The sequence below is a fragment of the Tamandua tetradactyla genome, chromosome 6, assembly GCF_023851605.1.
Source record: "Tamandua tetradactyla isolate mTamTet1 chromosome 6, mTamTet1.pri, whole genome shotgun sequence".
NCBI lineage: Eukaryota > Metazoa > Chordata > Mammalia > Pilosa > Myrmecophagidae > Tamandua > Tamandua tetradactyla.
In genome coordinates this window covers 20,071,751-20,086,638 of record NC_135332.1, presented here as the reverse complement: position 1 = coordinate 20,086,638, position 14,888 = coordinate 20,071,751, and the positions used below count along the sequence as shown (strand labels likewise).

The 14,888-nt window shown below is 40.5% G+C and overlaps 3 pseudogenes; all 3 read right to left on the bottom strand.

The window, feature by feature from the left end:
• Positions 1–247: 247 nt before the first annotated feature.
• Positions 248–2,941, bottom strand: LOC143686581 (nuclear pore complex protein Nup153 pseudogene; annotated as a pseudogene).
• LOC143687240 (nuclear pore complex protein Nup153 pseudogene) lies at positions 2,707–4,792 on the bottom strand (annotated as a pseudogene).
• LOC143686580 (importin subunit alpha-3-like) lies at positions 4,792–10,935 on the bottom strand (annotated as a pseudogene).
• Positions 10,936–14,888: the final 3,953 nt, after the last annotated feature.

Below are 14,888 nucleotides of genomic sequence, written 5' to 3'. Positions count from 1 at the left end.
AAAAATATTCAAAAAATCAAAGTCACCATTTCCATTCAGTAAATACAAAAATATATACTTAATACCTTGTGCAGTAATGATTTTGGTCCAAACAAAACAGGATCAGAAAAACCAATAAATTCACTTTAACAATCCCCAATTTTTACAAAGATTTCCAAATGGATTAAGACAACTTTGCATAATGAGATTTAAATAATAAAATCTGAGACAAGATGAAACAGACAACAAAAATATTTCTAACACAAAATTAAAATTTCAAGGTCACAGATTTATTTTCTACCAAAAAAGTACTGAAACAAATTACTATTTACACATTTTATAATAAAATAATGAAAAAGGTAAGGTAGGTGATAATCATAAGAATGGAATTGTGGAAATAGCATATAATTGGTAAGCTGAGAACTAGATAGCTCTAACAAGTCCTTAGCATGCACCAACTTTTAATCAGTCTTCCTCTATCAGAAAAGTTTAGTGCACAATGCATCCAACTCATTCACTTCACACAAACACCAGCACAAACTCAGCATGGAAATCATTCATTTCAATATCCTCTAATCTATAAAAAATCTCCTCAAATATAATTAAAACTTCAAAGAATTCCATAAATGCATGTCAATCCACACCAATGGTGCAAGAAAGAGGTGCTATACAAAACCATTTGGGTGTTGACACCATAACTGGGTACAGCCAGACCAGGTAAAATTAGTGAATAATTTGCTGGATTATATAATATTTTTGCTGAAGAACCATTCATCATTCAAGCTATTTTTATAAGGGTTGGGTTTGGTTTGGGTGGCTTCTATATAGCAAGAGCAAGGAGGAAAATCCCAAAATTAAAGGTGTCCTTAGGCAGATCTGACTTCAGATAAGTCCAGCACATAGTACAACCCAGTAGCTGAATGCAGGGCACCAGCTGTTGTTAATAAACTATAGTGTATATATCCATTGTGACTCATTTCCTCACAAGTCTTTTTCTTGTGAGCAGAAACTGAAGTTTCAGAAGGGAAAAGGCTGGACCGGGGCTGCAGGTACGGCAGGATTTGCATCAAATGTGAACACCTGATGGATTACTGATAGGGAAGTTGCAATTTATAGTGCTTCTGTCAATTAGAAGTTGTTTCAGAGCCAAATTAGGTATTAGCAGTTGTTCCAGAACCTAATACAGGCTGATGGAGCTACAGGAGTTGGATTGCTTAAGCCAGAAGATAGTCCAAAGTTAAAGTTATCATCATTCTTGGACACAAATTTAAGCCAGCAATGGGAACTTGGGATTGTGATACCTGCTTAGTGAACAAGAAACCTGAAGCAACAAAATGTGAAGTTTGTGAAACACCCAAACCTGGAATTGGTGTTAGGCATGTCCTTACATTGCCAGTGACTTCAGAAAGTGCTCTAAAGATGACTACTCCGCCTGCTGGCTGCACTATGACCACTGGTACCTTAGAATTTGGAGATGAGTTCAAAAGACCTATAGACTATTGGGAGTGTCCAATAGGCTGTGTTTCTAATAATGGAGAAGAAAATATGTGTCCTGTATGCCGGCGAAACCAGAGAATTCACTACCTGCTTCAAGTAGCAGCACTCTAGCTGTCTCTCTGTCAATTTTCTTTCCTCATTTCTCCAGATTTAGAATGAGATGAAACTTCAAACTTAAAATCTTCTGTGGGTTTTCAAATTTTAAAGTCTCCACTCATCGAATTCATGGACCAGAATCTGATGCCACACCAATTATGGAGCCTCCTTTATCTCCAAATGTAAAGTTTCCAGTGTTGGTTAAAGTCTGAGAAGGCCCAGAAGAGGATGATGAGGTTACAAATCTGAAGGTTGGGGCTGCTGGATTTGAAGACGAGGAAGATGTACCAAAGCCTTTAAACTCATATTTTCTGCCTGGCTTTGCACATTCACATACTACACATTTGGCAGACTCTTTACTAGGCATACTTCACAGTTCCAGCTTCCCTCATGTTTCTTCAACTTTTCCAATCTGAGATGCCTTCCAAATGACAGAGAGACAGCTAGAGTGCTGCTACCTGAAGCAGGTAGTGAATTCTCTGGTTTTGCAGGTATATAGGACACATATTTATTTTCTTCTCCATTATTAGAAACACAGCCTATTGGACACTCCCAATAGTCTATAGGTTTTTTGAACTCATCTCCAAATTCTAAGGTACTAGTGGTCATAGTGCAGCTAGCAGGTGGAGTAGTCATCTTTAAAGCACTTTCTGAAGTCACTGTCAATGTAAGCACATGCCTAACACCAATTCCAGGTTCGGGTGTTTCACAAACTTCACATGTTATTGCTTCAGGCTTCTTGTTCACTAAGCAGGTATCACAATCCCAAATTCCCATTGCTGGCATAAATTTGTGTCCAAAGCCTGTCGATGATGCAGAGACAGTTGGTTTGCCATTTATATTTGGTGTGCCAATTACGGCACTTCTGGCAACCTTGCAACTTGACAGCCCTTGCACTTTGCATCTGTAACTTTGTTCTGGAGTAGACATATATCACACTGCCACGGTTGATGTGCTTTTAAACTTTCTGTAAGTCCAATTTCACTAGGAGTAAAGCTACTTATTGCTGGTCTTGTATAAAATAGCTGTTTTGTCATAGCAGGCTGAGCAGCAAAAGAATCTACGTTTGGTGATATGTAGCCACGGCTTCTCAGAAAATCTAGGATACTTTCTTCTTTTAGAGATTTTGCACATCTGAAGGGTTCTCGTGATCTTCATCTGGTTTCTTTTCACAGAGTGTACTATTCACTGCAGTGATATCTTGAGCTGAAGCCCTTATCATTGGGTCTGAAGTACAATTGGTGTCAGAAAGTTCTTCTTTTGCAACAGGCATATTTTCTGTAAATTCATCCTCGTGATCTTCATCTGGTTTCTTCTCACAGCTTGTACTATTCACTGCAGTGATATCTTGAGCTGAAGCCCTTATCATTGGGTCTGAAGTACAATTGGTGTCAGAAAGTTCTTCTTTTGCAACAGGCATATTATCTGTAAATTCATCCTCGTGATCTTCATCTGGTTTCTTCTCACAGCTTGTACTATTCACTGCAGTGATTATCTTGAGCTGAAGCCCTTATCATTGGGTCTGAAGTACAATTGGTGTCAGAAAGTTCTTCTTTTGCAACAGGCATATTATCTGTAAATTCAGTAGATGATGGAGGTAGTTCATCTGCCTCAGTAAATTTTATAATGGGAGGTGAAAATATATACACAGGACTGTCACTGCCGCTTGGAGAAATCATTTGTACCTTATTGTTAATGATTCGGTGAAGGACCGATGGGTGATAGAGAGTAAGGTGTAATCACACAGGAATAAAAACTGCAAACAGACTGTGCAGAATTGGTGATTGGTGGAGAGATTATTGGTAATATCGGTACTTCCATTTCCTGTTCCACTGGCAGTTTAATAGCAGTGCAGTGTGTTCTCTCTCGTCTTATTTTGCCACCTCCATTCCCTAATCCAGAAGATAAGCCATTCGCTGCAGGCAGACTGAAATTTGCATATGGAATTCCAATTTCTTGTCCTCTGTTTTGTCCTGTTGTCACACATTTTTCACATTGAGTATGGTACTTGCTAACTATTCTTTGATTAATCTTTCTCAATTCAGGAAATGGGGTCAGAGATGGTTTAAAATGAACAGTTCGATTTGTTGCTATGGGAACCGGCTTTGGGGTCACGAGTCTCTGAACAGGGGGTTACTGAGAGTCCATCTTAACCCTTTTAGCCTGAAAGTTTGTGGAATCTCTATCACCTCTATCACGATAATTCACAGAAGAAAGACCAAAAGGAATTCTTTTTGCATCCAGCAGAGGGTTTGACATCTTCTCTAAGGACTGTAGTATTCGCCGAGCTGCTAAACTAGTCACACCATAAGATCTTGCACTGAGGTGTTTAGCTTTCACCTGCATTATAACTGTTGGCCGAAACGGTGTACCTCGTAGTTTAGACTGTCTTCCAGGAGCTGCTGCCCCACCATATGTTGTTTTTGCAGGATAAAAAGGAGAATATCCAAGCCGATTTGTTTTAAGGATCGAAGAATTCCCAAGTGAAGAGGAAAGTGTTCGTGTTCCAAAGGCTGACAGCCTGAATGCTTGTTTTCTTGTACTGGCGGCAGTGACCTGTGGAAGTGAACGAGAACGCTCAGCCTCTGTGGACCACAGAGGTGGGACTGAAGCATTCTTCAGAGCAGCTTTATCTTTATCAGAAGCTCTTGGAAAGAAAACTGCTGTTGTTGAGCTGTTATCATTTTGAGAAGTAGAATATTCGATTTCCTTTACAAGGGAAAATCCAGAACAGCCAGTTGGCAATGCTGATGATGTGGAGGGCTGATGCTGTAAGGCAGGGGATTCCAACATGGAGACGTTCAGATGGCTCTCCTGAAGAGAAGGCCTTGTTGACACATCTGTGTAATCTAAAGCAGAACTACCTGTTGAGGGTTCTTCTGTATTATCAACTGTTGGTGCAGGAGTGCCCCTTTCATCACTAATATTAGCGCTCTCCTCAGTGGCCTGTGTGAGACGTTCATCTTCTCTATTTTCCAGCCCATGTGGTACCTCCCCTGTGTCTGCTGAGCACGTGCGTACATCTTCACTCCTGTCGAAGTATCTCTGCAGCCATCCTGGCACAATATTCTTAATGGAGTCTGTGAGCCTGCTGAGGATGCCTGGATGCTGCTGTCGCTCCCGCGTGTAAGGCCGGGAAGGCCCCTGGCGGCCATGCCGTGTCCGGATCTTGCCGCCGCCCCTTCCTAGTCCTCTGGCTCTGGAGGCCATGGCCAGGCTCTACCGCTGCTCCTCCGGCCAAGACGGGGCGGGTGAAGGTGCAGGTAAGGGGCCAGGAGAGGCGGAGGTGGGACCTCGGGGCAGTCCCCCGCCAGGGCCTGGTCCTGATGTCCACCAGATAGGGGTACAGGCACCCTGGGCACCGCAAGGCTGAGAGGAGGAGTAGATTAACAGTGCGCAGTGGGAGAGGGGAGCTCTTGACTCCGGAAAGACCAAGAAGCTGCCTCCTGTCCCTTAGCTCCCCGCGGAACCCGTGTCTGTGACATCACGTCTCCATGGAGCTGCCCCGCAGAGAACACGTGGGAGGCCCCACGCGCTGCTGAGGCCCAGCTGGACCCACGGCCCTTGTGGATTCTTTTAGCGTAGCTCCGGTGGTCGCTACTGCACCTGAGGGCCCCCAGTGCCACCTGCCCTCCTCTCCCCTCCCCTCTCTTCCCCTTTGAGCACAGCATTGCTCCCCCTCCGCGTATTAGTGCTGTTGTGCCTATTTTGTTTTATTTTTTGCATTGGCAGGCACTGGGAATTGAAGTGGGTGTCAGGCATGGTAGGTGTGATCTCTCCCTGCTGAGCCACCATGGCCCGCCCTTTTCCGTTGTTTTTAATTAAAGTATGCACACTCTATTTTAAGCATAATTCTATTGACTACTTCATATACTACAGCATATTGTGAACACAACTTTTTTTTTTCAAGTCATCGTGTCTTATGTCTTATTAGGGGTATATGACCTTTAGTCACTTTTCCAATCTTTTCTATGTTAATTGTCTTTTCAACTTTTTCAAGAATATTTGGTTTCCCTTCTATTTACATAAAAACAGAACCCTTCAAATTTCTTTACTGCCCACTTCTAATCAATAGTGTAATAAGTAGAATTTTACATGTAGATACCTCGGTCCCACACATGATTGCGTATTCTTTAGCACAGAGCATTCTCTTAAAAAGAAATTATGTCTCTTTCCTTAAAGTAGGACATTGTATGTTAAAACAGGTATGGAAGTGATTTTCTTATTTGGGAGTCATTTTTTACTTCCTGGTAATCAAAATCCAGACTTGTTTAATAAGTTCAAGTTAGAAAAACAATTAATAATTGCAAATGGAAACTAACAATATGAGAGATATTCATATCAAACAACATATTAGAGACTTCCTGATAATACTAAGCTACATTTAGGAAACTAGAAGTCTCTCCCCTGCATATTGTGAATGACTTGACATTACTGTTTGGTGATCCCATACTTTCCATGCAGACTTGCCAGGAACTCTATTTTGTTTCAACTTTTATTGACCTACAAGGTCACTATAATTTGGGTAGCAATAAGTCATGCTGGATTCTTTTTTTTCTTTAAATTTTAATGTTTATTTCCCCAAGACAGCCTAGTCTGCACAATACTTGGATAAATTTTAAGGCTAGTTTTCTGCTGCTTCTAGTTCTAAACTTTAACCATGTTTCTGATGACAAGGAATGCTGCCAAAATACTCTAGTTCAACAAAGAGTTATGATAACAAAATAATTTTTGCCCTTTCTACAGTGTTTCATAATTACCAGTTGATTTTTGAATATGAAGTAGACATAGATGCTAATGGTGGCTAATCTGGTATGTTTTGTATAGCAAACTGTTGTTCATGCAACACTTATGCTCAAAGGGGAAGGCACAGGGTTTCCTACAATGAGCCACCTTATAAAGAGTTCTTCTTTTTGTACAAATTAATTTGTCACATTTAATTTAGTGTGCATAATCTCAAAATTGAGGTATTATTCCAATTTATAAAAAACACTTGCATACCTTTTATGAAAGTTTTAAAAATAATATGTTTTCTCCCTAAAGTGTCTCAAAATAGATTGTTTATGGCTGCCTACATATAAGATAAAAAGACTCTAAAATAATTGAACAGAATAGGCATATTATTAAAGGTGTTCAAACCATTCCTTGATTTATACATCTACTCATCATGGGTCTTTATCCAGCAGCACATATGCACCAAATTCCATTTTAGAAGTTTCCATAGAAAACAAAATTTGAAAACAAGTAACATTTAAACACAGCATGGTATTCTATCACAACTGAAACTTTTTGTTTCTTCTTCTTTACAGGACTCCACAAAATCTAAAACTGAACTATGCTGTAGATTTACCTCATGCAAAGATCTTTATGTTATCTCGGAAAATGAGAAGGGTGCTTTTTAAGCACATTTTACTGCTTTATTCTATTATGGTACTTGTGTACTGCAACACAGTCTATTTTGAGGGAAACTTATGATTTTTTCTCCTGCAAAAATCTACACAAATTAGTTTTGATGATATGGAAAGCTTTTCATAGCATCAAATATTCATCTGGTGCAAATGCACAGGGAAACCTTCCTGAAAAGTTTTCTGACTTGAGAAACAACTAAAAAGTCATACTAGGTAAAGTAAATAAAGACAAAAATTTAAAAATGGAGGTGAGGCAAGAGAGGGGATAGAAAACACAGTTCACAGAGTCAACCATGTCTGCTGCTAAACCTGTCTTTGTTTTCATGTCCAATGTACAGTAACACTTATGATCTCAATTTCATGATTTACTAGGTTTGTTTTCAACCCCCTGAAGGTGAGTCAAGCTTGCATGTGTTCATATACAGCACCAAAACCACACTCACGTACACTGTCACTCCAGCACTAGGAGTCTGCTTCATGAGTGGAGAGCCCTAGATTTGAAAGATGAACCTGGCTCTCCATGACTGTGCCAGACAATAATTCAACACTGTCCATTCACGCACTGCTTCATAGCAAGGCCTGGGCTCATTTTCCTTTGATTTATATGGGCATTGTGCTGGTTTGAAAGCATGTATGTCCCCTAGAAAATCCATGTTTTAATCCTAATCCCATTTTGTAAAGGCAGCCATTTCTTCTAATCCCTATTCAATGTTGTATCTTTGAAGCTGTAATTAGATCATCTCCCTGGAGATGTGATTTAATCCAGAGTGGATGTTAAGCTGGACTAGGTAGAGGCGTGTCTCCACCCATTTGGGTGGGTCTTGATAAGTTTCTGAAGTCCTATAAAAGAGGAAACGTTTTGGAGAATGGAGATTCAGAGAGAGCAGAGCAGAATGACAAAGCCAGGAGAAGCAGAGTCCACCAGCCAGCAGCCTTTGGAGATGAAGAAGGAAAATGTCCCCCAGGGAGTTTCATGAAACAGGAAGCCAGGGGAAAAAACTAGCAGATGATGCCGTGTTCACCATGTGCCCTTCCAGCTGAGAGAATAACCCTGACCATGTTCACCATGTGCCTTTCCAGATGAGAGAGAAACTCTGACTGTGCTCACCATGAGCCTTCTCACTTGAGAGAGAAACCCTGAACTTCATCGGCCTTCTTGAACCAAGGTATCTTTCCCTGGATGCCTTTGATTGGACATTTCTATAGACTTGTTTTAATTGGAACATTTTCTCGGCCTTAGAACTGTAAACTAGCAACTTATTAGATTCCCCTTTTTAAAAGCCATTCCCTTTCTGGTATATTGCATTCCAGCAACTAGCAAACTAGAACAGGCATCCTATTCTCTTTTATGCTTACAAGGCTTGAAGATAACATTACTGCACTTTCCCACAATTGATACAGAGTAAGTCAATGTTCCTTCTCAGGCACTGAAGATCTGTGACCTGTAGCCCTTTTTACTTTGAACAACCTAAATAAGCGTTCATGTGAAGTTTTTGTTACATTTTGCCACTCATTCTCACTTGCACCCACTCACCATCTTGACTTCATTTGGGCATTTCCTGTGATTCTAAAGAAAATCTTCACATTTTTGTCCCAGATTTAATACAGTAGCAGATCACATGAGCCAAGCTTTTAATATATATGTGTATATATATCAGTGCTGCATTGTAGCTAATTTCCACAACATGTTTCTAAAACGAACCCTTCTGTTGGTACATTGGCAGATGAATTGAAACCAAATATTCCACCTTTCCACCTTGTATTGCCTCTGGAACAAGGCTAGGATCTTCATCAATACCAACCTTGGTAGTTAGATTCATTTGTCAACTTGGCTAGGTGAAGGTGCTTAGTTCTGTTGCTGTGGTCATGAGCCAATGGTACATGAACCTCATCTGTTGCTCTTTACATCTGCAGTTGGCTAGGAGGTGTGCCTGCTGCAATGAATGGCATTTGAGTTAATTGTCTGGTGCCTAAATGAGAGAGCTCAATGTAGCACAGCCCAAGCAGCTCAAAATACCTCATCTCAGCACTGCACCTCAGCTGAGGCCCTTGGAGATGCAGAAAGGAATCACCCCTGGGGAAAGTCATTGGAACCCAGAGGCCTGGAGAGAAGGCCAGCAGAGATTATCCTGAGCTTTCCCATGTAAGAAAAAATCTCACATGAAAGTTAGCTGCCTTTCCTCTGAAGAACTATCAAAATAAATCCCCTTTTATTAAAAGCCAATCCATCTCTGGTGTGTTGCATTCCAGCTGCTAGCAAACTAGAACATCATCCAAAGAGAAAAACTGATCAATGATCTCATAGGCCCATTTGTAGATGTCTTCATTTTCATGACTTTGAAGCTATTCAATCTTCTCCATTCCTCCACGGTCCTCTATAAGATGGGCTATCATTTCTGCCTCATTTTCAGCTATTTTTAATGTATTACTTAGTCCATCAAGTAATACTTTTACAATTGTGCATCTTTTTTATTTTTTTCTTACATGGGCAGGCACCAGGAAACAAACCTGGGTCTCTGGCTTGGCAGGTGAGAATTCTGCCACTGAGCCACCACCCTGTGCATCTTTTACAGTCAGCAAATTGCAAAAAGATGGGATAACATTTTGTTGGATGAAGTAGGCCACTTGATCTTTCCTTCCACTAATTGTCACTTATGGCCCAAGTAAACTTTTTTCTCTCTGAGTGCCCAAATCCTCCTTATCCAAAAGGTGTACTATCATTGGTATGAGGTTGGCATCAATTACTGTGTGAACCTGTTGCTGATTTTGGGCAGTGATGTTTGAGAGGGACCACACTACTTCTTTATTAATTTTTCATGGGGATGTGTCAGAAGTGCAGAAAAGTGTGAAAGCGCATCACAGTTCAAAACTACTTGTGTTTGCTCATCAGTTCCAGTAACAATATTGCCAACAGCTCTAACAGCAGCAGTCTGAACTTTTACTTCCTGGTGGCTGAATAGAGGAACCAAATAAGGAACTACTCCAGAGTCTATTACCATCTGTATCTCTTCATTGTCAGCATCAGTAAGGTAAGAGAGGGCTCAGATAGCATCTACCAATATATTTACATCTGTGTGATGAATTAAAACACAAAGGGGCTGGAAGAATCTCTTGAATAGTTTCCACTGGGGGTGGTGGGTTTTTGTGGTGACATAAGTTGACCATAACACAAGTAACATTTCTTAAGAATGTAACAGGAATAGATGGACTTATAAAAGAAAGTAAAGGTTTCACAACTTCAAGACTTATGACATGATCTCTACACTGGGGTCCATCACCTATAATATTCCCAGTGCCCACACTGTTTGCCCACAGACATTTTTTTGGGGTGAATGGAGAAGCCTGAGAAGAAGTGGCAGAGCATTAGATTGAGATTGTTCTAAGGTTCCAGATGCAATGTTTGTCAGAGTCCATGTGGCTTCAAACTGTAAAGAAGGACTGTCATCTCTTTCAAGTCAATGGACAAATAGGCAATTTCCAGATTTTATTAAGTCATCAACTGGTGGATTTCTGTCACTGGATAAAAAGTTTCCTAGCAGCTTGAACTGCAATTAGCTGAATTCCTTGGTTATCACTCAAAGCATTTTGAATAGCTTCCAGAAAGGTATTTTGCACTCTATAATCTATAATATATATCAGAGTCTTCACAGATATCTTCATGTGGTGCATTCCTTCTGTGTTCATCTCTTTTATTCTTCCTTAACTCAGCTACAATTTCATTTCATTGTCATCTCATAGTCTCCAAGTCAAGGCCTTTGTTCTTGAAATTCTTAGGCCATTGGTTGGCCAGTTTCTCATTGTCCTCCCTGGCTGGGCCTGTGACTCCTTCCCCTGCCAGGGCCCCGCGGGATCTGCCCCAACGTCGGAGCTGCAGCAACACTCCCAGCAACTGGGCCACCGCCTGAGCTGATGTGCCTGCAGCGCCACTTCTTCCTCTCTCACCTGCCTCAGCCATGGCCTTCTTCTCCTCTCCCCTCGCACACTCCCTGCCCTCACCCCAGTGCCTGCTGCTCCGGCAAAGATTATGCTAGATTCTTGAGACAGCTACTAGTTACTCTAAGGTGAAAACATATAAATTGATTTTAATAAGGTATGACAACCATATTTGACTAATTTACAAAGAAGAATATGTCATAGCAATAGTAATGGGAGAAGCACCCAAATAATTAGTTGAAAATTGGTGGACAGATTCCTTTGGATATTTTCCAGGACAGAAGAACATTTGGGTGCTTTGTTTCAAAGTCAAGGCACACAAAAGCTTGTTAATTTCCCTGGGTAGAGAAAAACTTGGTTGTTTCTTCTTGGATTTCGTCTGCCAGAATCTAACTCACTATAGAGGCACAATTTCAGGATAGAGAAGCTAAAATGCTCATGTCAAAATTATGAGTTTAGTAACCTGTGTTGATGATCATCAGAATTTTGGGGGAAGTGCTTTAGTTTTCCTCTACCAGTGAATAATAGTGGAAATAATTGCAATACTACAAAAGGTTTGCATTTATAACTCATTTGAATCTTATAACAACCCACAATATATTATTCTTCCTCATTTTACAGTGAGGAACTCCAGGAATGTCAAACAACATACTCCTGCCAGAGTTAGTGCAACACTGTGTGTGTGATTGCAAGTCACTCTGCACCCAGCACTGCCAGCACAGCAATCAGAAATGCCACTCTGCTCCCAAATGTTATTTCTTTATCTCATCTACTTGCCTTTCCCATGCTCTGGAATGGAAACAGTAGAGGACTTAGTCATGGCAAAAAATGCCACCTCTGCCTAAGTTAATTTATTTCTTTTAATGCCTGGCTTTGTAATAGGAGAAAATAGAGCATAGCGATTTCAAATTAAAAGATCAGTAGAGGGAGTAAATATAGCTGGCAGATGCCTCGTGGCCATCAGAGCGGAGGATACTGCTAAAGACTATGGGAAATATCTGTTTATTGAACTCTTACACCAAACTCATTCACAATTGTGCAAGGTACCTGGTCCTGCTTGTTTTAACTAAAATCACCACAAAGTCTTATTTTGGTTGAAGTAACAAGAAATAATCTCATGCTAAATTAAGTTTCCTATAGTGCTTCTCGGTTTCTGCTGCAGCATCTTTCAAAACTAGTTCTTTAGTCCTGTTCTCAAATACCATGGAATGAAAGAAAGCATAACAGAACAACCATTACGCAAAAATCTCCCCCCGGAGCTTATTACGTTATGTACTTATTTAACTCTGTTCTACACAAATAATGTGTCAAAATCCTGGATTTCATCGAGAAGGAAAGATTGATTTGTTTGTTAGTCTTAGGAGAGGTGTTGTGATGTCAGTAGAAAAGTACCTCTCTGCATCAGCAGAGGAAGCTAATCAGGAAAGACTGTCTTTCAGTAGCATAGACATTAATCTCCAGCTGGATTATGGACCATTATGTGGTGTAACTAATTGCATAATTGCAACTGATCTCAGGCTGTAATAACATGCTCCACAGTGGCATCAGAGGATGTATGAGATGGATATTGCACGTAAAGGGAAAAATACTGTTCAGCTGCAATATGAACATGATTGTGCATGGCACAGTGATGGTGAGTGGTGAATGGAGCTACTGTTTTTCCACAATAACACATTTTCCATATCCTGTGACTAAAAGCATCACCAGCTGTTCTCAGGGAGCCATTTCATACCCATAGGTTTTTATAACAACTTATTTCTCAGAAATGCTCTTATCCAGATGCACTGCCGTTTTCTCCTCAGGGTCCTGCCCAGCTTCCTTCATGTCCAGAAGATCTATGCAGTGCAGCATTGCAAAGGCCAGAGACCCCACAGGAGGGGCAGGGTCTCCTCCTCTTCACACAGGCTGGATCCAGAGTGCCTCAGGAGGCTGAACTGTGTCTTGCAGCCAACCATGAAATGCCCAGAGTCAGTCACCCAGGGATATGGATGAGAGATGCAAAAATCAGGATACAAAGTATTTAACTTGGTGGGGGGAAATGACCTTGGCATGAGTCTATTCCCAGGTGGGCAACCAGAGCTCAGTGGGGCCTAAATCCAGCATCAAGTCCCTTCAAATGATGCACCAAGGAGATATAGAAAAGGGGAGGTCCTCTTGTAAGACCTTTCCCTCTGGAGTTTCCCCTGCCCCAGAGTGTTTCTACTTCCTCAAAAGTACCAACTTCAAAGTGGTAAACACTATTTACCTTTATGGTTTATGTTCACAGAGGTATATGCTGGAAGTACTTTAGTGGGTGCCCATGTTGGAATGGGCACTCTTGTGAGCCCACATGAGTTGGGGAACAAGTGGGTGGACCTAAAGTTCACTGTGTCCCTGCACCTGACATTTTTTGGATGAGTTAAGAAGAAGACAAAGAAAAGAAAAATAGATACACATGTAGCCCTTCCCATGTGGTCTCTACTGACTCTCTCAGGCATCAGAATGGGCAGCATGGAAGCAGTGGAGCAACACTGCCTTGTGCAGAAGCAGTTGGAGTGAGGAGTCTCTAGAGCTCATAGTTTTTCTGGGACTGGACAACCTCATCTCTTTGCCTGACAAGATTTTCCACTGGTTGCCACTGCCATAGCACAACCTTCTCCCTCTTGAGGCTCTGCTCTGTCCCCAGACTGTTCCCATAGAGCCCCTGATGGAGAAGGTTTGTGTGCTTACTCCTGGACTCTTTCTTTTTTTTTTTTTTTTTTTAATTTTTTTATTAATTAAAAAAATTAACACAACAATAGAAATCAATCCATTCTACATATGCAATCAGTAATTCTTAATATCATCACATAGGTGTATGGTCATCATTTCTCAGTACATATGCATCGATTTAGAGAAAGAAATAGCACTACAACAGAAAAAGAAATAAAGTGATAACACAGAGAGAAAACACAAATAAAAATAAAAAGTACAAAAATATATAAGAGAAAAAAAAAAACAAAACAAACAAAAAAAAACTATAGATCAGATGCAGCTTCATTCAGCGTTCCAAGATAATTACATTACAATTAGGCAGTATTGTGCGGACCATTTTTTTTTTTTTAGACATCATACCATTCTACATATGCAATCAGTAATTCTTAACATCATCACATAGATGCATGATCATCGTTTCTTAGTACATTTGCATCGGTTTAGAAGAACTAGCAGTATAACAGAAAAAGATATAGAATGTTAATATAAAGAAAAAAATAAAAGTAATAATAATAAGAACAAAACAAACAAAACAAAACAAAACAAAAACCTATAGCTCGGATGCAGCTTCGTTCAGTATTTTAACATGATTACTTTACAATTAGGTATTATTGTACTGTCCATTTTTGAGTTTTTGTATCTAGTCCTATTGCACCGTCTGTATTCCATCAGCTCCGATTACCCATTATCTTACCCTGTTTCTAACTCCTGCTGAACTCTGTTACTAATGACATATTCCAAGTTTATTCTCGAGTGTCGATTCACATCATTGGGACCATACAGTATTTGTCTTTTAGCTTTTGGCTAGACTCACTCAGCATAATGTTTTCTAGGTCCATCCATGTTATTACATGCTTCATAAGTTTATCCTGTCTTAACGCTGCATAATATTCCATCGTATGTATATACCACAGTTTGTTTAGCCACTCTTCTGTTGATGGACATTTTGGCTGTTTCCATCTCTTTGCAATTGTAAATAACGCTGCTATAAACATTGGTGTGCAAATGTCTGTTTGAGTTTTTGCCCTTAATTCCTTTGAGTAGATTCCCAGCAATGGTATTGCTGGATCGTATGGCAATTCTATATTCAGCTTTTTGAGGAACCGCCAAACTGCTTTCCACAGTGGTTGCACCATTTGACATTCCCACCAACAGTGGATAAGTGTGCCTCTTTCTCCGCATCCTCTCCAGCACTTGTCATTTTCTGTTTTGTTGATAATGGCCATTCTGGTGGGTGTGAGA